Source organism: Ranitomeya variabilis, chromosome 7 (genome assembly GCF_051348905.1).
Source record: "Ranitomeya variabilis isolate aRanVar5 chromosome 7, aRanVar5.hap1, whole genome shotgun sequence".
NCBI lineage: Eukaryota > Metazoa > Chordata > Amphibia > Anura > Dendrobatidae > Ranitomeya > Ranitomeya variabilis.
The window spans coordinates 47735625-47758636 of record NC_135238.1 but is presented as its reverse complement, the minus strand read 5'-3'; the positions used below and the strand labels follow the sequence as shown (position 1 = coordinate 47758636).

The 23012-nt window shown below is 46.9% G+C and overlaps 2 long non-coding RNA genes across 2 annotated transcripts in view; one reads left to right on the top strand and one right to left on the bottom strand.

Annotated features, from left to right (window-relative positions):
• LOC143785881 (uncharacterized) overlaps nucleotides 1–1835 on the bottom strand; it is a 33812-nt gene extending 31977 nt beyond the window's left edge. The window contains exon 1 of the long non-coding RNA XR_013218134.1: nucleotides 327–1835. This is a non-coding gene — a long non-coding RNA (uncharacterized LOC143785881). The remainder of the gene's footprint in view (nucleotides 1–326) is intronic.
• Nucleotides 1836–13294: 11459 nt separating this feature from the next.
• Nucleotides 13295–23012, top strand: part of LOC143785880 (uncharacterized) — a 34531-nt gene continuing 24813 nt past the window's right edge. Inside the window, exon 1 of the long non-coding RNA XR_013218133.1 lies at nucleotides 13295–13489. This is a non-coding gene — a long non-coding RNA (uncharacterized LOC143785880). The remainder of the gene's footprint in view (nucleotides 13490–23012) is intronic.

Genomic DNA, 23012 nt, shown 5'->3' with positions numbered 1-23012 from the left:
ACAGATTTGAATAAGTGATGTTTTTAAGGGGTTAAATGACTTTGGGCCACTGATCTGCTCTTAAAATACAGATCTCCGCATCAAATCCAGATCCCTCCAGCCTGGCCCAAATGGGTTCAGGGCATCAGAATTGGCATCAAAGTGGGCAAACAGCCAATTTTTACAGATATGAATAAGTAACTGATGCTTTAAGGCAGGGGTGAGGAACCTTTTTCCGGCCGGGGGCCATTTGGAAATTTCTACCATCATTCAAGGGCCACATAAAAATGATCACCTTGAAAATTCCCCCGGTAGGTTTAGTCAAACAATTAATTACGGTAACTCACCCTTAATGTGATGGCTGGAGCTGCTTCTCTTTGGTGCAGCTGTGATGTTAGGTGATGCTGATCATGTTGCTTCTCACAGTTGCTTTTCCAGGGGTGGCACGAAGATCACAGGGGAGGGGCACAGAAATCACAGGGGGGGACAAAGATCAAAAGAGGGCACATGACTGGGGGACACAGATCACGGAGGGCCACAGTTCAAATGGGAGCACAAATATCACAAGGGGGGTACATAGCAGGGGGCACAGAGATCATAGGGATGCACATAGCTGGGGGCACAGATATCACAAGGGGGCATATAGCTGGAGGGGCAGAGAGATCACAGGGAGAACAGATCACAGGGACATATAGCTGGACGGCACAGAAATCACAGAGGGGCATATAGATAAGGGGCAGAGATCACAGGGGGCACAGAGATCACAGGGGGCACAGAGATCACAGGGGGCACAGAGATCACAGGGGGCACAGAGATCACAGGGGGCACAGAGATCACAGGGGGCACAGAGATCACAGGGGGAACAGAGATCACAGGGGGAACAGAGATCACAGGGGGAACAGAGATCACAGGGGGAACAGAGATCACAGGGGGAACAGAGATCACAGGGGGAACAGAGATCACAGGGGGGCACATAGCTGGTGGCACAGAGATCATAGGAGGCATATAGCTGGAGGGCACAGAAATCACAGGGGGGCATATAGCTGCGGGGGGCAGAGATTACAGGGGGAACAGATCACTGAGGGGCACATAAATCACAGGGGAAACATAGCCGGGGTGACAGGGATCACAGGAGGGGCACAGAGATGACATGAGGGCACATAGCTGGGAGTCACAGAGGGCTTATAGTTGGGGGATCAAAGAACATATTGGGGCACATATCGGGGGGCACAGAGATCACAGGTGGCACATAGCTGAGGGGCACAGGGATCACAGGAAGGGCACAGAGATGACATGGGGCATATAGCTGGGAGGCACAGATCACAGGGGGCTTATAGTTGGGGGGAGCAAAAAGATCATATTGGGGCACAAAGTGGGTGGCACATAGAGGGGGGCACAAATCACAGGGGGCACATAGCTGGGGGGGTACAGGGATCACAGGAGGGGCACAGTGATGACATGGGGGCACATAGCTGGGAGGCACAGAGATCACAGAGCTTATACTTGGGGGAGCAAATAGATCATATTGGGGCGCATAGCGGGGGGAACAGAGATCACAGGGGGCACATGGCTGATGGGCACAGGGATCACAGGAGGGGCACAAAGATGACATGGGCCACATTGCTGGGAGGCACAGAGATCACAGGGGGCTTATAGTTGGGGGAGCAAAGAGATCATATTGGGGCACATAGCAGGGGGGGGCACAGAGATCACAATGGGCACATAGATTAGTTGAGGGACACAGATCACCTGCAGAGCTGCCAGCACAGAGATCGCTCTGGACTCTCTGGCTGCAGCAGCTCCTCTTCAGGGACAGTAGGATGGGAGAGCATTTGGTGCAGGCCTCGCCCACCCCAGCCACGCCTACCTAATGCTAACCCTGCCCACCCCGATGACACCATTCCTGTGCAGGGCAGGCAGGATTCTGTGATGAACGCTGCATGCGGTGCACTTGGAGTTAAAGGGCCGGCAGGATGCGGCTGCCGCCCGGACATTGCGGACACTGAGGACCTTCCCGCGGGCCGCATGAGAAGGGGGTTAAATGACTTTGGGCCTCTGATCTCACACTAAGAATACATAGATAGTGATGCCTTGCATCAAACCCAGGACCTTCCAGCCTGGCCTAAATGGGTTCTGGGCATCAGAAGTGGCATCAAAGTGGGCAAACAGCCCATTTTCACAGATTTTGAATAAGTAACTGATGTTTTTAAGGGGTTAAATGCCTTTGGCTCACAGAGCACACACAAAGAATACAGAGCCATTGATGTTGCGCATCAAACCCAGGTCCCTCCATCATGGCTCAAATGGGTTCTTGGCATCATAGTGGGCAAACAGCCCATTTTCACAGATTTGAATAAGTAACTGATAGCTGATGATTTAAGGGGTTAAATGACTTTGGGCCGCTGATCTCACACTAAGAAAACACAGATAGTGATGCCCTGCATCAAACACAGGTCCCTCTAGTCTGGCCAAAATGGGTTCTGGGCATCAGAACTGGCATCACATTGGGAAAACATCTGATTTTCACAGATTTGAATAAGTGACTGATGTTTTAAGGGGCTAATTGACTTTGGGCCACTGATCTCACACTAAAGGTACCTTCACACGAAACGATATCGCTAGCGATCCGTGACGTTGCAGCGTCCTCGCTAGCGATATCGTTTCGTTTGACACGCAGCAGCGATCAGGATCCTGCTGTGATGTCGCTGGTCGCTGAATAAAGTCCAGAACTTTATTTGGTCGTCCGATCGCTGTGTATCGTTGTGTTTGAAAGCAAAAGCAACGATACCAGCGATATTTTACACTGGTAACCAGGGTAAACATCGGGTTACTAAGCGCAGGGCCGCGCTTAGTAACCCGATGTTTACCCTGGTTACCAGCGTAAAAGTAAAAAAAACAAACAGTACATACTCACCAGCGTGTCCCCCCAGCGTCTGCTTCCTGACACTCTGAGCGCCAGCCCTAAAGTGAAAGTGAAAGCACAGCGGTGACGTCACCGCTCTGCTGTTAGGACCGGAGCTCAGTCAGTGTCAGGAAGCAGAGGCTGGGGGACGCGCTGGTGAGTATGTAGTGTTTGTTTTTTTAACTTTTATGCTGGTAACCAGGGTAAACATCGGGTTACTAAGCGCGGCCTTGCGCTTAGCAACCCGATGTTTACCCTGGTTACCCGGGGACCTCGGCATCGTTGGTCGCTGGAGAGCGGTCTGTGTGACAGCTCTCCAGCGATCAAACAGCGACGCTGCAGCGATCAGCATCGTTGTCGCTATCGCTGCAGCGTCGCTTCGTGTGAAGGTACCTTAAGAATATACATCTGTGTATTTCTGTGTGAGATCAGTGGCCGAAAGTCATTTAACCCTTTAAAACATCAGTTACTTATTAGTGATGAGCGACTATATCCGTTGCTCGGGTTTTCCCAAGCATGCTCATGTGGTCTCCGAGTATGTGACTGCTCGGTGATTTAGTTTTTGTCGACCGCAGCAGACAGCTTGAATACATGTGGGGATTAACTAGCAACTAGGGAACCCCCACATGTACTCAGGCTGGCTAGCAGCCGTAAATCATGCAGCTGCTTGGACAAAAACTCTCCAAGCACTCACAAATACTCGGAGATCACCAGAGCGTGCTCAGGGAAACCAGAGCAACAATGCTACTCGCCCATCACTATTACTTATTCAAATCTGGGAAATCGGCTGTTTTTCAACTTTGATGCCAGTTATGATGCCCAGAACCCATCTACTATATAATTGTCTAAGGGTCACTTCTGTCTGTCTTTCTGTCACAGATATTCATTGGTCGCGGCCTCTGTCTGTCATGGAAATCCAAGTCGCTGATTGGTCGCGGCAAAACAGCCACAACCAATCAGCGACAGGCACAGTCCGGCGGCAAAATAACCGCTCCTTCCTCCCTGCAGTCAGTGCCCAGCGCCCGCATACTCCCCTCCAGTCACTGCTCACACAGGGTTAATGCCGGCGGTAATGGACCGCGCTATGCCGCAGGTAACGCACTCCGTTTCCGCTGCTATTAACCCTGTGTGTCCCCATCTTTTTACTATTGATGCTGCCGCCATCTTCCGTTCCCAGAGATGCATTGCGAAATTACCCAGAAGACTTAGCGGTCTCGGGAGACCGCTAAGTCATCTGGGTAATTTCGCAATGCATTATGGGAACGGAAGATGGCGGCAGCCGCGTGCGCATCACCGGAGCTTCGCTGGATCCCAGGGGTGAATATATAACTATTTTTCATTTTAATTATTTTTTTTAACAGGGATATGGTGCCCACACTGCTGTATACTACGTGGGCTGTGTTAGATACCGCGTGGCTGCTATATACTACATGACCAGTGTTCTATACTGCGTGGGCTGCGTTATATACTACATGGCTGCTATATACTACGTGGGCAGTGTTCTATACCGCGCGGCCAGTGTTATATACCGCGCGGCCAGTGTTATATACCGCGCGGCCAGTGTTATATACCGCGCGGCCAGTGTTATATACCGCGCGGCCAGTGTTATATACCGCGCGGCCAGTGTTATATACCGCGCGGCCAGTGTTATATACCGCGCGGCCAGTGTTATATACCGCGCGGCCAGTGTTATATACCGCGCGGCCAGTGTTATATACTATGCGGCCAGTGTTATATACTATGCGGCCAGTGTTATATACTATGCGGCCAGTGTTATATAGTACGTGGGCTGTGTTATATACTGTTTGGGCTGTGTTATATACTGCATGGCCACTGTTATATATTGCGTGGCCTGTATTTACGCATCGGGTATTCTACAATATGTATGTATGTATGTATATAACAGCCACACAGTATATAGCACAGGCCACATAGTATTTGTCTGCTATATACTACATGGCCTGTGCTATATAATATGTGGCTGCTATATACCGTACATACATAAATACATATTCTAGAATACCCGATGCGTTAGAATCGGGCCATCATCTAGTTTAAATAATAATAATCTATATTTATATAGCGCCAACATATTCAGCAGCGCGTTACAGTTTGCACACATTATCATCGCTGTCCCCGATGGGGCTCACAATCTACATTCCCTATCAGTATGTCTTTGGAATGTGGGAGGAAACCAGAGAAACCAGAGGAAACTCATGCAAACACGGGGAGAACATACAAGCTGCTTGCAGTGCTATCCACTGAGCCACCGTGCTGCCCACTGGCCCATTTGGGCCAGGCTAGAGATTCCTGGTTTTGCTGTGGGGCGCCCTGTTCTATATGTCTGCAGTGTGAGACCAGTGGCCCAAAGTCATTTAACCCTTTCATTAACGCCCTTTCATGCCCATTTTTGTACCAGTTTTATAATTTTTGTAGCTGTTTTTAAGTGTATTCACATTACGGCACCTCGCTGCATTGTATGTTATATTGTGATGTTTATTTTTTGTCGTTAAACCTATAAAAAAAACAAAAGAAAAAAATTGCCGAATAAGAAACCAACTTCAGCCTCGTTAACAACTCACTACATGAGTGGTCGTAACCATGGATACCTACACTACTGCAATGCCTGCACATGAGGGATGCCCTGCGACATAGCTAATCAGAAGAACTATACTGCAGTAGTTTTAATTGGAGGTATTAGCTAATGTTATTCCATATTGGGGAAGGATCTCGGAGCTGGGAATACCCCTATATTCAGGCTCTTGCCCCCCACATAGAGAATACATTACTAGCAGATGGCCGCAGTGTATGGGGCACAGAACAGACGGTGACAATTGGAAACATCAATAGAAACATAACAAATCCCTGCTAATATCCGACCACAACTGTGAGGAGAGGCCTCCAGACCCCGCTTATGGCTCTTATTACTGCAGTAGTGATGTGTCGTTCGTGAACGAGCCGACACAAAGAGCCGGCTCCCTGCTGTGAACGAAAGGAGTCGGCTCTGCAGCGTGAGTGAGCCGAGTCTTTTTTTTTTTTTCCTTCCTTGTCTGGCGCCTGCAGCCTATCAGATTCAGCCAGTGAAGTGTGACTGTGACTCATGTGGGAGGAGTAGTCAGCAGAGAGGGAGATGTGGAGTCTGTGGACTGTAAATAAATGCATGTGAGTCCAGTGATCACACATTGATCACCTATAGTAATATAGGCCAGGCCATCAATGTTAGTCATGGACAATCTCTTTAAACTTGTTCTATGTGTAATACTACCTCAAGTATATTTACTGTACCTTAACTGTTAATACAGTTGGTATGTAACTAGGGTTGCAGTGCCATATTCTGTTTGACTTGCTGGGATTTGTAGTGCTGTGCACCGCCAGCAGGAGAAGTTGATACCTTGGTATAGTAGCATTTATACATTTCTGTTCCATGTTGTGTTGAAATAAACTGAGTTTACTATTCCGTATGCTTTACAGTGTGTGTGTGTACAGTGTATGTGTGTACAGTGTGCGTAAGGCTACTTTTACACTAGCGTTGTTTGGTGTACGTCGCAATGCGTTGTTTTGGAGAAAAAAACGCATCCTGCAGAATTGTCTGCAGGATGCGTTTTTTCTCCATAGACTTTCATTAGCGACGCATGGCCACACGTCGCATCCGTCGTGCGACGGATGCGTCGTGTTTTGGTGGACCGACGGCACAAAGAAACGTTCCATGTAACTTTTTTTGTGCGTCGCGTCCGCCATTTTCGACCGCGCCCCCTCCTCCCCGGACCTTACAATGGGGCAGCGGATGCATTGAAAAACTGCATCCGCTGCCCCCGTTGTTCATTTCTTTCACAACGTGCGTCGGGCCGACGCATAGCGACGGCCCCGCACCAACGCTAGTGTGAAAGCAGCCTTAGCACAGTGCTTGCAGCATGCCTTTATTTTTATGACTCACAATCTTATACAGCACCAACATATAGCACAGCACTTACTAATTCAGAAAGGACGTGTACAAAAAACGGCACATATTACAAAGTGATACAGGTTAGGCTGGGTTCACATTGCGTTAGTGGCGTCCGTTAGACGGACTACGTTACACAGCGACATAAACGCGGTGTAACATAGTCCGTTACGGCCGCCATTGACTCCAATGTCGGACGCATCACTAGCGCACGGCCACAATGGGATGTGCCGTCATTGAGTGACGGACCCTGAGACGCGGGCTGCAGCATTTCCGGGTCCGTCACTGCTAGTGCACATAGAGCTAGAAGATGCTCTATCTGCGCTAGCGCGCTGCGAATGTCGGCACTTACGTTACAGCAGCCCGTTAGCGTATGTGCTGAGCGGGCTGCTGCTAACGCAGTGTGAACCCGGCCTTAGGACTACAACCGAGTAGCGCAGACCCTGTTCACAAGAGCCAACAATCTGCGGAAACAGCAACGCTAAAAAACAGTCAGTACTGCTTCACTAGATACTTATACAGGTGTATCATGAGGCCCTCACTGTTACAGGCAAAGAGCGGGAACCATGACAGTGTAAAATCTAGTTTTATTTTAAAAAAAGAGCCGGACTGCCCATCACTAACTGCAGCATTTCCTCCTTCACACTATGAGGAACACAGGCGCCATCTAGTGGGAGCAGCGCGGTGTGGTGGGAGATCCGGCCAGGAGGCCCGGGCACCGGCCCCAGCACGTCCCCTGTACAGCCGGGCAGGATGGTGCTGCAGCCCCGGGGAGAGCTCCGGCCTCACGCCCGCCCGCTCAGCATTATCACATCATATGGGGACGAGAAACAGAAAATCCCCGTCACCCCCAGAAGGCGCCATTCATAAATCTCACCGTGGCGATCACCTCACAGCTACAGGCCCCCCGGCATTCCGCCCCAGCACCAGCCACCAGGAGTGGAACCTTCCGCCGTCTCCCGCTCAGCACACATCCCAGAAGCCTTTGCGCGAGTGATGAGATCTTCTCTACATCCCAGATAAAACCTTCCAATCTCATCGTTCACAACGCAATAATAACCCAGATCGCTGATAATAATCGCCGCCATCTCCGTTATTCGTACGTGAAACCGTTGCAGTAAAGAGATTTGCATTGAAAGGGACTATATTGTAGAGCGGAGGGATACTGCTTTTAGAAAATAACTATAGTTGCCTTATGATGTCATCAGCCTCCGACGGCAGCGTGAGAATGACGTCCTGCAATCCCATTGGCTCTCGCTGAGTCTGGTTAGGGAGCGCTAATAAAGCTTGGTTGCAGAGTCATAAAGTTCTTTATAGAATCAGCGATAATCGAGAATGAAAAATCATTAACCATTTCAGGACCAGACACTTTTTTTTCTATTTTTTAGATTTTTTTTCTTAAGCTCTAAAATGTTTTCTCATTTCAGCATCCAAATAATTTTTCCCTCTTTTTTCCATGACGTTTGAACCTTATTTTTATGCTTTTTTGTCATTTTTATAGTCTTATTCTTTTTTATATATTTTTTTCTTTGATATTGAGGGAAAGTGTTGAAAAAAAAAAAGAAAATATCTGGCTTGTTTTTCACGCATTTTGTTTTTCACTTTTTTTTATTTTTTGCCACCACATGGGAGCCCTATCATATATTCTGAATCGGGTTCCCTGTTAGGTAGCAATTATTTTTATACATTGAATAGTTGGGGGGGAGGGGGGGCTAGAAACAGCGATACAGATTGGCCTTTCTTTTTTTATTATTTTGTTAGTATTTTTTTTCCTTATTTTTTCATTATTTTACTCGTGGATATCGCACCTTTAATTCCACAGCACTTTACAGACATTATCATTTTTCATTTATTTCCTACATTGTACCCCAATGAGGTCATAAAAGCCCTTTGTGGGGTGGACAATTCAATATTTATACATTTCATGTAATTGGTGATTTCCCCTGTAACTGGGGCTGGCACATTAGGGTTGGTTACAGGGGACATTCAGCCTGCGGCCTGCACTTGTAGCGCTAATCTGGGACTGCTAACACCACACAGCTCCGGGGTCCGGCCATCGTATGATCTCTGGGGTCCGGAGGAGGAAGCGCTGTTTCTGCTTCCTACACTTGTTTAGTGCTGTCTGTGCAGTGAGGAGGAAGGCAGAGATGGTAATAAGTCATCTCTGCCTTCTCTATGGGGATTCTGGCCGTTTCTGACAGCAGCTGTATGATTTCCGTGCAGCTGCTAACTCTGCAGTTTACTTTTATAAAGTCCTTGCAGTTATCTGCAGACCGCCCTGAGATTTTAATTAGTTGGGTGATTTGCAAGTATTTAAAAATAATTCTTACTTGATGTCTCTTTTTTTTCTGTAGGTTTAATCGATTCCTTCAAAACCAGAATTTTTCATCTGAGCACTTCCCATGGATGTAACGGAGCATTTGTGAGGTGAGCTGTAAGCGCATAATATTTTCTACTCGTGAATACATTGAGAAAGGCGTCACAATGTTTCATGAGCTGGACACTTTGTTTTTCCGTGAATCATCTTTTCTTGTAAAGTGGAATTGTCAATTTTGGCAACTTCTCAGAAATCACACAAAAATAGGGGAGTCCTGTCCGACCTCGCTGAATGTTTTTCTGTATGTGATATTGGGTTGTCCCATCATTAGAGCTCTGGTATCTGAGAACATCTAGGGTGCGTGGAGGGGCGATAACTGAAAATGAGGTGCGGCCGTGGGGAATACAGATCGATCAATGTTTCTAGAGCGGCATCGCTAAAAGGATGTTGTAACCTGTGGGCCTGATAGGCACAGAAGTCAGGAAAATACAAACCAAACATAAGATAAAAGCAAGATGTGAACCTGTGCTCTGATTTTGGCAGATCGGTACCTATCCTCTGTAATTCTTGGGTATATTCACACTTTGCACTTTTTAAGGTCATGTGATACTTTTTTAGACACAAATTTTCCAAATTCGCTAGGTTTCACCTGTCCTCAGAAGAGGTTATAGTTGTATGATTGCTGGGGGTCTTGCTGCTGAGACCTCCACTATTCTCGAGAGTGAGGATCCAAAAGCCACCTGTGTAAATGTAGTAGTAGCGATTATGTACCACTATTGTACCATTCACTGTCTGTAGAAGTGGTGGTCACATATGCCCACTCCTGCCCCATTCACATAGGGGGCTTCAGGTCTTTTCCGACTAGTGGGAGTCTCAGCAGCCGTACATGAAATGAGAGAAGTTTTTTGATGGCTTACAGTCGTATACTCAGTACCCTCTTGACTAAAATGACTGTTGAGAAGTTTCCAGTCTGCCCGCAATGACTATCTCTGAGTCTTGCATAGAAATATTAGGCTAATAGTTCTCTCCCAAAAAGTGCCAGATGCCCCACTTTTCAGTGTCTCTACAGGCCTTGTGCCAAACTTCTTGGCCTCCAGCCCACCATCTCTCCTGCAATGGACAAACCACTCTAGCCTTTGGCCACCAATGCTACCGTGAGGAACGAGCTCACTTAGCCCGTCAGTTCACAAGCGCTCCTCCAATGAACAGGCCGAAAGTTGGCCTTACCCATTAGAAGCTATCAGCCAAATGATCATTGAGCCGACATCTTCCTCCCGTCTCCTAAATACACAACACTCAGCTCAGCCTTCCTGTGTTTCTATATGAGGGAACCGCGTCTGAGAATCATCTCCCCAGCAAAAAAAAAGCATAAGGAGACTGAATTCCAACCACCCGATCCTTATTTACCCCCATATCTTCTGTTCTTGTAGATTTTCAGTGGAAATCAACCATTTTTGAAACAGGATTCCTAGGATTATGTGTAACTCTCGCACCTTTGCTAGTTGGCGCGAGCGTGGGAGGTGTGGCCCCACTGGACCACTAACCAGACTACCCTGGGTGGGCGTTACTTAGCAGCTATCTTGAGCTGCCAGGTGCCACTCTAGGGTGGTGTTTTGCTGTGGCTACCGATCCCATGGGGGGACGGAACACAGGCAAGCACAGCTGAGACACTGGCAGGCAGATGGGTACGGCTGAGACACTGGCAGGCAGCCGGGCACGTCTGAGACATTGGCAGGACAGGCGGACAGGGCTGGTACTCTGGCAGGACAGGTAGGCACCGGAATTCAGGCAGGTATATGGAAACAGATAGGAACCTGTTCAGACAGGAGGGTACATGGAAGAGCAAGACCGCAAGAGCGGATGCAAAGCAGAAACACAGGAGGCAGAGCCAAGAGCTGAGAAGAAGGAGGCAGAGCCAAGAGCTGAGAAGAAGGAGGCAGAGCCAAGAGCAGAGAAGGAGGCGGAGCAAAGAGCTGAACCGCCGGAGGCAGAGCCAAGAGCTGAACCGTCGGAGGCAGAGCCAAGAGCTGAACCGTCGGAGGCAGAGCCAAGAGCTGAACCGTCGGAGGCAGAGCCAAGAGCTGAACCGCCAGAGGCAGAGCCAAGAGCTGAACCGCCAGAGGCAGAGCAGGGAGCAGGAAGGCACAGAGCCACAAGTTGCGACGAGCAGAGCAGTGAGGCGCAGAGCCACAGGTTGAGCAGAGCAGGAGGGAGAGAACACAGAGGTACAAACGGCAGAGTGGGAAAGGTAAACAAGCAAAGAACAACAGGAACGGACATAGACCAGAGTACTGACAGGGGCAGACACGGATACATGAACTCGACACGGATATAGGCCTGGGTATTGCAGCCCCCAGAAGGCAGAGACAGGACCTGGCAGCTCAGTAACAAGATACTGAGGGAAATCATTTGCTCAGGCATCCAACAATGGGTGAGGATGCCTTAAGTATCAGAGGCCTCTAGGCAATTGGCCGGGGACACCTTAGGGAGGTGCACACAGTCTCAATAACAATCTGGAATTGCCAGCACCGCCCCCCTATGCACACAGCCAGGAAGCATGCACAGAGCAGGCAGACGACATGAGGCACACAGCATGGAGTCGGCAGCAGACAGAACTCACAGCATGGTCCGGAGTGAGTAAGTTGATGTATCAGGCAGGTGGGGGATGGGAGGCCATTTGAGAAAAGTGATGCGAATCATTAGAAATATCACGGCACCCATTACCAGCCATCAAACACATCGTCCATTTTTACAATCATCCACTGCGTCTTCTTCTGAATTGTTATGATCTGGGGATGAGAGAGCATCAAGATACATTATGACGAGGAGTCAGTCTGCTGCACTGGATCCTGGCATTCACATGGATGTGACATATATCAGCTACCTAAATAATGGACAGACCGAGTAACACCCTTTGTGGTAGCAGACACCTTTTCTAGCAGGATAATGTGACATACCACTCTGAAAAAAATGCTCAGAAATTATTACAGGATCACGACAAAGGATTTATGGTTTCTCAGACGGATAGAACATCTGTGAGATGTGCTGGAAGAACAAGCCCTGCCTGTCACAGCTGGCACCAGCACCTGGCATACCCGGGCAAGTGTCAGTCCACTGTACCAAGGGATGGAGGGGCGGACACTCAGCCCAAACTTCCACTCATGATACATGCTGTATACGCGCACTGCATGTATGTAGCAGTCTCCAGAGTTGAGCCTGCTCCATACAGCATGGATGTCGGCTGTGTTATACACTGTAACTGCTGCAATCAAATTTATTTGAACCCCCTAGAAGCCTCTGTCAGTAGTGAGATCGATATTTAAGAGTATCGGAATAATTACAGCAAAGCAGTGTAGTGTACAAGTCATCGATGGATCGCAGGTTAGAGGCCCATTGGGTGATCCAATAAAAACATACAAAGAACAAACAAAGAAATATGTTTAAAAAAATAATTTGGATATTTAGTATCACCACATATATAAGTTCAAAAGAATAAAATATAATATTTATCCTATAAAATGAATAAAATGAAAAATAAAATTGAAACCGCTATTTTTCAGTCATTTCACCTCCCATAAAGACAAAGCAATAAGAGATCAGAAAGCGTATGGGCCCCAAAATGGTGATGGTAAAAACTACAGATTGGGCCTAAAAAAAATTAAGCCCAGATGCAACTGTATGGAACAAGAAATGAAAAAAGGTACAGATGTTGGAAAACAAGGAGGAAAAATCGAAAGTGAAGAGGGGCCCAATGGGACATATAAACCTGAAAACTGTAAGTTAGGAAGCCTCCAAATTCCAGGATCAGCTCTTGGGGCCAGATATCACTGGACACCATGAGACGTCTGGTGGAGTCCATGCCTTGATAGATTACAGCAGTTTTCGGAGCATTAGGTGGACCTACACAATATTAGTCAGGTGGTGTTAATGTTATGAATGATCAGCCTTACTATTGGTTTACTTTGCCCATGCATTATCATTAACAGTCCCACCTCCGAGGGGTCTTACCACCATTCTATACAGTATGTACTATAATGCAGTTCAATTGATTTTTTTTTTTTTTTTTTTCAACAAGATTATGCGGTGGGAACCTCATTTCGGCATATTAAATTTTAAAAAAAAGTTATTACAAGGAGTTTTGCCTCTGTCTCAATGTCTCTGTGCAGTTCCACCTACTTCCACCAGAGGGTGACAGCACCCTGGTACAGAGGAGGGAGGTGATGCTGTCATATTATGTGACTGCACAAAGCTGCTCCTGATCTTCGCTGCTCCCTACATAGGGGTGTCATGGCCTCCAGCTTCACGCCTGTGACCCACTGCCTTCTTTTCCTGACTGCTGCCACATTTGGATGTAAGTAACCCATTGATACCCTGGGGATGCGTTGCTGGCTGTCGGGTATATTGTAGGGGCTGTCACTGCTGTATCTGGGAATGGCTATGTCGTGCAATTGAATTTATAGGGTGAAAATCTAAGTGACATAAGATCGGGTAATTGCAAATATTCTGCCCCCGAGGGCCGGGGATGTGAGGAAGATTTCATTGGCATTTTGCTGCATATTTCGGCCTGATGTGGGAATATCTCAGCTGTCATTGATATATTGCAGGATCATTTATCTGTTGCCATTTTTAGGGAATTTTTGTTTCTTAAAGTGAACTGGCCAGGTCCCCAGACCGCCACCGTTGGCTGCACAGTTTTATTCCTTCGTTATAATGATGTGATTCTTGCATTATATAAATTCACCTCCTTGTGTATATAGCAGACAATCTGTGGACTAGTCCGGGGGCGTTTACTCCCCCAAATTAACCCTCCCCTCAGTAGGTTCATCCACACCCCAGTGGGCCTGATTGAGGTTCCTTACTCCGCCTGCGTCCTCTCGTCGGCCCCTGTATACACATATTACTATGATATTTGTATACATAGAAGGGAACACTGGTGGCTAATTAGTGGCATCAGTGAAAAACACGTTTTACGAGACCGTTGACTTTAGGTTGAGAGACCCGCGACCGGTCCGTACATCACCGTCCGTACGATTTTATGCTGCAGTAAGACTGATGTATAATTATGAACCTATACTGAGAGACAAATATATTGGAAGAATAAGATATGCAAGGAAAAAGTTTCACTTCTGTATAACTCATAGGGAATTTGTCAGCAGGTTTTTGCTATGTATTCCGAGAGCAGAAAAATGTAGGGTCTGAGAGCCTGATTCCAGCGATGTGTCACTTACTGGGCTACTTGCTGCAGTTTTGATAAAATCAGTTTTTTTTCTGCGGCAGATCTACCAAGTCTCTATATAACCCCACCCACACCACTGATTGGCAGCTTTCTGCCTATGCACAGTGTACACAGAAAGCTGCCAATCAGTGGTGTGGGCGGGGTTATACAGAGCTTAGCATTCCGAGAAGGCAGGTCCCCAACCCGGCTCTAATGGCATGTGTCCAGATCTTAGGATCTATGGATACGTCCTTTGTATACGCTGGTTGATTTTCCAGATGTATATGTTGGATGTACAGTATCCACCAAGCAGCCTTAGCCCCTTCATGACCTTGGGATTTTACATTTTTCCGTGTTCGTTTTTCGCTCACCTCCTTCCCACAGCCATAACTTTTATATTTTTCCGTCAATTTGGCCATGTGAGGGCTTATTTTTTTGCAGGAGGATTTGTACTTTTGAACGACATCATTGGTTTTACCATGTCTTGTACTAGAAAACGGGAAAAAAATTCCAAGTGCGGTGAAATTGCAAAAAAAGTGCAATCCCATGCTTGTTTTTTGTTTGGCTTTTTTGCTAAGTTCACTAAATGCTAAAACTGACCTGCCATTATGATTCTCCAGGTCAGTACGAGTTAATAGACACCTAACATGACTAGGTTATTTTTTATCTAAGTGGTGAAAAAAAAATTCCAAACTTTTCTAATAAAAAAAAAAAAATTGCGCCATTTTCCGATACTCGTAGCGTCTCCATTTTTCATGATCTGGGGTCGGTTGAGGGCTTATTTTTGCGTGCCGAGCTGGTGTTTTTAATGATTCCAATTCGGTGCAGATACGTTCTTTTGATCACCCGTTATTGCATTTTAATGCAATGTCGCGACGACCAAAAAAACTTAATTCTGGCGTTTCAAATTTTTTTCTCGCTACGCCGTTTAGCGATCAGGTTAATGCTTTTTTTATTGATAGATCGGGCGATTCTGAACACGGCGATACCAAATATGTATAGGTTTGATTTTTTTTATATTGAATTACTTTGATTGGGGCGAAAGGTGGGTGATTTAAAACTTTTATTCTTTTTTATTTTTTTCACATTTTTTTTTTAACTTTTGCCATGCTTCTATAGCCTCCATGGGAGGCTAGAAGTAGGCACAACGCCATCGCCTCTGCTACATAGCAGCGATCTGATGTTCGCTGCTATGCAGCAGAATTGCAGGTGTGCTATGAGCGCCGACCACAGGGTGGCGCTCACAGCTATCCGGGATCAGAAACCATAGAGGTCTCAAGGACCTCTATGGTTACAATGTAGAAGCATCGCCGACCTCCAATCATGTGACGGGGGTCAGCGATACGCTCATTTCCGGCCACTAGCGGCGGTTAAATGCCGCTGTCTGCGTTAAAGGGTTATTCCCAAGATATTAACTTGCCTCCAATCCATAAGATGGTGACTAGCTTACTAATCACTGGGGGTCCGACCATTGGGACCCCCAGTGATCCTGAGAACAGTCCTCTTGAACCCTGGAACCAAACTCTTCAACGCTAATGAATTGGAATAAGGAGGAAATCAGCTCCTCCATCCAAGAATAGATAAATTTATTAAAAAATTCTTGGAACATTTTTAAAAAACATGGATTCCAAGCTGCTTTTCCAGGTTTGAGTTGGCCACGAGAGGAGAGCAGTCAACTTTTTGTCATAATAAGTTTTGTAAATCATATACATTATATAGGAGATTGTTGTGAATTTGGATTCTGGGCTCCCCCGGTGGCTACTTGTGGAATTGGACTTGTCATCTTCTTTCCTGTTTCACCTGGTTCCATCAGATGTGGGTGTCGCTATTTAAGCTCATTTCTCTGGTGGTGCCTTGCCGGTCAACAATGTTATCTGATTCCTCTCAGTGCTTGTTCCTGCTTTTGGACTTTGTCCATGCTTGGTTTTTTGCCTATTTGTTCCAGTTCACAGCTGCAGTTTTGTTACTGTGTCTGGAAAGCTCTTGTGATCAGGGATTACTACTCTGGCGTTATGAGTTAATGCCAGAGTTTAAGGTAATCACTGGATGGTGTTTTGTTAGGGTTTTTCTGCTGACCATGAAAGTACTCTATCTGTCTTCTGCTATCTAGTAAGCGGACCTCAAATTTGCTAAAACTATTTTCCTGCTGCGTTTGTTGTTTCATCTGAAATCACCGTCATTATATGTGGGGGGCTACTATCTCCTTTTGAATATTCCTCTAGAGGTGAGCCAGGTCTTATATTTCCCTCTGCTAGCTATTTAGGTCTTAGGCCAGAGCTGGGCATCTAGCGATAAATAGGAAATGCTACCTGGCTATTTCTAGTTGCGCGACAGGTTTAGTTCATGGTCAGTATAGTCCCATCTCCAAGAGCTTGTCCCTCTATAGGCTTGCTATGATCTCTGGCCGCAGAGATCATGACAGTTTGACCGGCCCTGTAAAGTGTTAAAGACCTAGGTTGAGAAAGGAGAGTAATAAGAAGTCTGCTGAAAATTTTTTTTTTTTTTTTTTTTCCCTAGTTGTGTGTTTGCTTGATTGGCTTCACTTCCAGTCTGCCTTGCTGCAGTCTTTTTTCTCTCTCTCCTTCTAAATCTCTGTATGGCTCTGCGTGCACCTGTTAATAATGGATCTTCAGAGTGTAACTGCGGGTTTGAATAATCTCATCACGAAAGTACAAAATTTACAAGATTTTTGGGCTTTGCCAACTTTTACCGCCGATTTATTGCTGGTTTTTCGGATGTCGCAAAACCACTGACTGATTTGACCAGACAAGGTGCTGATGTTGCTAATTGGTCCCCTCATGCTGTGGAGGCCTTTCAGGAGCTTAAGCACCGTTTTGCTTCTGCCCCTGTGTTGCGTCAGCCTGATGTGAATCTTCCTTTTCAGGTTGAGGTCGACGCTTCTGAGATCGGAGCTGGGGCAGTGTTGTCGCAGAAAAGTTCCGACTGCTCCGTCATGAGGCCTTGTGCCTTCTTTTCTCGCAAATTTTCGCCCGCAGAGCGGAATTATGATGTTGGGAATCGGGAGCTTTTGGCCATGAAGTGGGCGTTTGAGGAGTGGCGCCATTGGCTCGAGGGGGCTAGGCATCAGGTGGTGGTATTGACTGACCACAAAAATTTGATTTATCTTGAGTCTGCCAGGCGCCTGAATCCTAGACAGGCGCGCTGGTCATTATTTTTTTCTCGCTTTAATTTTGTGGTGTCATACCTACCGGGTTCTAAGAATGTTAAGGCAGATGCCCTCTCTAGGAGTTTTGAGCCGGACTCTCCGGGTAATTCTGAACCCACAGGTATCCTTAGGGATGGAGTGATTCTGTCGGCCGTTTCCCCTGATCTGCGGCGGTCCTTGCAAGAGTTTCAGGCGGATAGACCAGATCGTTGTCCGCCTGATAGACTGTTTGTTCCGGATGATTGGACCAGTAGAGTCATCTCTGAGGTACATTCTTCTGCATTGGCAGGTCATCCTGGAATTTTTGGTACCAGGGATTTGGTGGCAAGATCCTTCTGGTGGCCTTCCCTGTCACGAGATGTGCGAGTCTTTGTGCAGTCATGTGACATTTGTGCTCGGGCCAAGTCTTGTAGTTCTCGGGCTAGTGGACTGCTGTTGCCCTTGCCTATTCCTAAGAGGCCTTGGACACACATCTCGATGGATTTTATTTCAGATCTGCCTGTTTCCCAGAAGATGTCTGTCGTCTGGGTGGTGTGTGACCGTTTCTCTAAAATGGTCCATTTGGTTCCCCTGCCCAAGTTGCCTTCTTCTTCTGAGTTGGTTCCTCTGTTTTTTCAGAATGTTGTCCGTTTGCACGGTATTCCTGAGAATATCGTTTCTGACAGAGGTACCCAATTTGTGTCTAGATTTTGGCGGGCATTCTGTGCTAGGATGGGCATAGATTTGTCTTTTTCATCTGCTTTCCACCCTCAGACTAATGGCCAGACCGAGCGGACTAATCAGACCCTGGAGACATATCTGAGGTGCTTTGTCTCTGCTGACCAGGATGATTGGGTTGCTTTTTTGCCATTGGCAGAGTTCGCCCTCAATAATCGGGCCAGCTCTTCCACCTTGGTGTCCCCGTTTTTCTGTAATTCGGGGTTTCACCCTCGATTTTCCTCCGGTCAGGTGGAGTCCTCGGATTGTCCTGGAGTGGATGCGGTGGTGGAGAGATTGCATCATATCTGGGGGCAGGTTATGGACAATTTGAAGTTGTCCCAGGAGAAGACTCAGCTTTTTGCCAACCGTCATCGTCGTGTTGGTTCTCGGCTTTGTGTTGGAGATTTGGTGTGGTTGTCTTCTCGTTTTGTCCCTATGAGGGTCTCTTCTCCCAAGTTTAAACCTCGGTTCATCGGCCCTTATAAAATATTGGAGATTCTTAACCCTGTTTCTTTCCGTTTGGACCTCCCTGCATCCTTTTCCATTCATAACGTTTTTCATCGGTCGTTATTGCGCAGGTATGAGGTACCTGTTGTACCTTCCGTTGAGCCTCCTGCTCCGGTGTTGGTTGAGGGTGAGTTGGAGTACGTTGTGGAAAAAATTTTGGACTCTCGTGTTTCCAGACGGAGACTCCAGTATCTGGTCAACTGGAAGGGTTACGGCCAGGAGGATAATTCTTGGGTCAATGCATCTGATGTTCATGCTTCCGATCTTGTTCGTGCCTTTCATAGGGCTCATCCTGGTCGCCCTGGTGGTTCTGGTGAGGGTTCGGTGCCCCCTCTGTTGTGAATTTGGATTCTGGGCTCCCCCGGTGGCCACTTGTGGAATTGGACTTGTCATCCTCTTTCCTGTTTCACCTGGTTCCATCAGATGTGGGTGTCGCTATTTAAGCTCATTTCCCTGGTGGTTTCTTGCCGGTCAACAATGTTATCTGATGCCTCTCAGTGCTTGTTCCTGCTTCTAGACAACTACTAGATAAGTTGGACTTTTGTCCATGTTTTGTTTTGCCTATTTGTCCAGTTCACAGCTGAAGTTTTGTTACTGTGTCTGGAAAGCTCTTGTTGATCAGGGATTGCTACTCTGGCGTTATGAGTTAATGCCAGAGTTTAAGGTAATCTCTGGATGGTGTTTTGTTAGTGTTTTTCTGCTGACCATGAAAGTATTCTATCTGTCTTCTGCTATCTAGTAAGCGGACCTCAAATTTGCTAAAACTATTTTCCTGCTGCGTTTGTTGTTTCATCTGAATTCACCGTCATTATATGTGGGGGGCTATTATCTCCTTTTGAATATTTCTCTAGAGGTGAGCCAGGTCTTATATTTCCCTCTGCTAGCTATTTAGGTCTTAGGCCAGAGCTGGGCATCTAGCGATAAATAGGAAATGCTACCTGGCTATTTCTAGTTGCGCGGCAGGCTTAGTTCATGGTCAGTATAGCTCCATCTTCCAAGAGCTTGTCCCTCTATAGGCTTGCTATGATCTCTGGCTGCAGAGATCATGACAGTTTGACCGGCCAATAAAGTGTTAAAGACCCAGGTTGAGAAAGGAGAGTTATAAGAAGTCTGCTGGGAATTTTTTTTTTTTTCCTCTAGTTGTGTGTTTGCTTGATTGGTTCACTTCCAGTCTGCCTTGCTGCAGTCTTTTTTCTCTCTCTCCTCCTAATCTCTGTATGGCTCTGTGTGCACCTGACAATAATGGATCTTCAGAGTGTAACTGCGGGTTTGAATAATCTCATCACGAAAGTACAAAATTTACAAGATTTTGTGGTGCATGCTCCGGTATCTGAGCCGAGAATTCCTTTGCCGGAGTTCTTCTCAGGGAATAGAGCTAGCTTCCAGAATTTCAGAAATAATTGTAAGCTATATTTGTCCCTGAAATCTCGTTCTGCTGGAGACCCTGCTCAGCAGGTTAGGATTGTGATTTCTTTGCTCAGGGATGACCCTCAAGATTGGGCCTTCTCATTACCAGCAGGGGATCCTGCGTTGTGCGATGTGGATGCGTTTTTTCTGGCCTTGGGATTGCTGTATGAGGAACCTCATTTGGAACTTCAGGCAGAAAAAACTTTGATGGCACTATCTCAGGGGCAAGACGAAGCTGAAGTCTACTGCCAAAAATTCCGTAAATGGTCTGTGCTTACTCAGTGGAATGAGTGCGCCTTGGCGGCAACTTTCAGAGAAGGTCTCTCTGATGCCGTTAAAGATGTTATGGTGGGGTTCCCTGTGCCTGCAAGTCTGAATGAGTCCATGACAATGGCTATTCAGATTGATAGGCGTCTGCGGGAGCGCAAACCAGTGCACCATCTGGCGGTGTCCATAGAAAAGACGCCAGAAAGTATGCAGTGTGATAGAATTCTCTCCAGGAGCGAGCGACAGAATTTTAGACGGAAGAATGGATTGTGTTTCTATTGTGGGGATTCTACTCATGTTATATCAGCATGCTCTAGGCGTACAAAGAAGCTTGATAAGTCTGTTTCCATTGGCACCATGCAGTCTAAGTTTATTTTGTCTGTAACCCTGATTTGCTCTTTGTCATCCATTGCCACGGACGCCTATGTTGACTCTGGCGCCGCTCTGAGTCTTATGGATTGGTCCTTTGCCAATCGTTGTGGTTTTGATTTAGAGCCTTTGGAGACTCTTATTCCTCTGAAGGGGATTGACTCCACCCCATTGGCTAATAATAAACCACAATACTGGACACAAGTAACCATGCGTATTAATCCGGATCACCAGGAGATTATTCGTTTCCTGGTGCTGTATAATTTACATGACGATTTGGTACTGGGATTGCCATGGTTGCAGTCTCACAATCCGGTCCTGGACTGGAGAGCAATGTCTGTGTTGAGCTGGGGATGTAAGGGTATTCATGGGGACATACCTTTGGTTTCTATTTCTTCGTCCATTCCCTCTGAAGTCCCTGAGTTCCTCTCTGATTATCGTGACGTCTTTGACGAACCCAAGCTTGGGTCGTTACCTCCGCACCGTGAGTGCGATTGTGCCATAGATTTAATACCGGGTTGTAAATATCCAAAGGGTCGTTTGTTTAATCTGTCTGTGCCGGAACATGCTGCTATGCGGGAATATATAAAGGAGTCTTTGGAAAAGGGACATATTCGTCCATCTTCATCTCCCTTGGGAGCTGGGTTTTTCTTTGTCTCAAAAAAAGACGGCTCTTTGAGACCATGTATTGATTATCGGCTTCTGAATAAAATCACTGTTAAGTATCAATACCCATTGCCATTGCTTACTGACTTGTTTGCTCGTATAGAGGGGGCCAAGTGGTTCTCTAAGATTGATCTTCGTGGGGCGTATAATTTGGTGCGGATCAGGCAGGGGGATGAGTGGAAAACCGCATTTAATACGCCCGAGGGCCACTTTGAGTATTTGGTGATGCCTTTTGGTCTTTCTAATGCCCCTTCAGTTTTCCAGTCTTTTATGCATGATATTTTCCGCGATTTTCTGGATAAATTTATGATAATATATCTGGATGATATTCTGATTTTTTCTGATGACTGGGACTCTCATGTCCAGCATGTCAGGAGGGTTTTTCAGGTTTTGCGGTCTAATTCTTTGTGTGTGAAGGGGTCTAAGTGCGTTTTTGGGGTCCAGAAAATTTCCTTTTTGGGGTATATTTTTTCTCCCTCTTCCATTGAGATGGATCCCGTCAAGGTGCAAGCTATTTGTGACTGGACTCAGCCCTCCTCTCTTAAGGGTCTTCAGAGATTTTTGGGCTTTGCCAACTTTTACCGCCGATTTATTGCTGGTTTTTCGGATGTCGTTAAACCACTGACTGATTTGACCAGACAAGGCGCTGATGTTGCTAATTGGTCCCCTCATGCTGTGGAGGCCTTTCAGGAGCTTAAGCACCGTTTTGCCTCTGCCCCTGTGTTGCGTCAGCCTGATGTGAATCTGCCTTTTCAGGTTGAGGTTGACGCTTCGGAGATCGGAGCTGGGGCAGTGTTGTCGCAGAAAGGTTCCGACTGCTCCGTCATGAGGCCTTGTGCCTTCTTTTCTCGCAAATTTTCGCCCGCAGAGCGGAATTAGGATGTTGGGAATCGGGAGCTTTTGGCTATGAAGTGGGCGTTTGAGGAGTGGCGCCATTGGCTCGAGGGGGCTAGGCATCAGGTGGTGGTATTGACTGACCACAAAAATTTGATTTATCTTGAGACTGCCAGGCGCCTGAATCCTAGACAGGCGCGCTGGTCTTTATTTTTTTCTCGCTTTAATTTTGTGGTGTCGTACCTACCGGGTTCTAAGAATGTTAAGGCAGATGCCCTTTCTAGGAGTTTTGACCCGGACTCTCCTGGTAATTCTGAACCCACAGGTATCCTTAGGGATGGAGTAATTTTGTCGGCCGTTTCCCCTGATCTGCGGCGGTCCTTGCAAGAGTTTCAGGCGGATAGACCGGATCGTTGTCCGCCTGATAGACTGTTTGTTCCGGATGATTGGACCAGTAGAGTCATCTCTGAGGTACATTCTTCTGCATTGGCAGGTCATCCCGGAATTTTTGGTACCAGGGATTTGGTGGCAAGATCCTTCTGGTGGCCTTCCCTGTCACGGGATGTGCGAGTCTTTGTGCAGTCATGTGACATTTGTGCTCGGGCCAAGTCTTGTAGTTCTCGGGCTAGTGGACTGCTGTTGCCCTTGCCTATTCCTAAGAGGCCTTGGACACACATCTCGATGGATTTTATTTCAGATCTGCCTGTTTCCCAGAAGATGTCTGTCATCTGGGTGGTGTGTGAC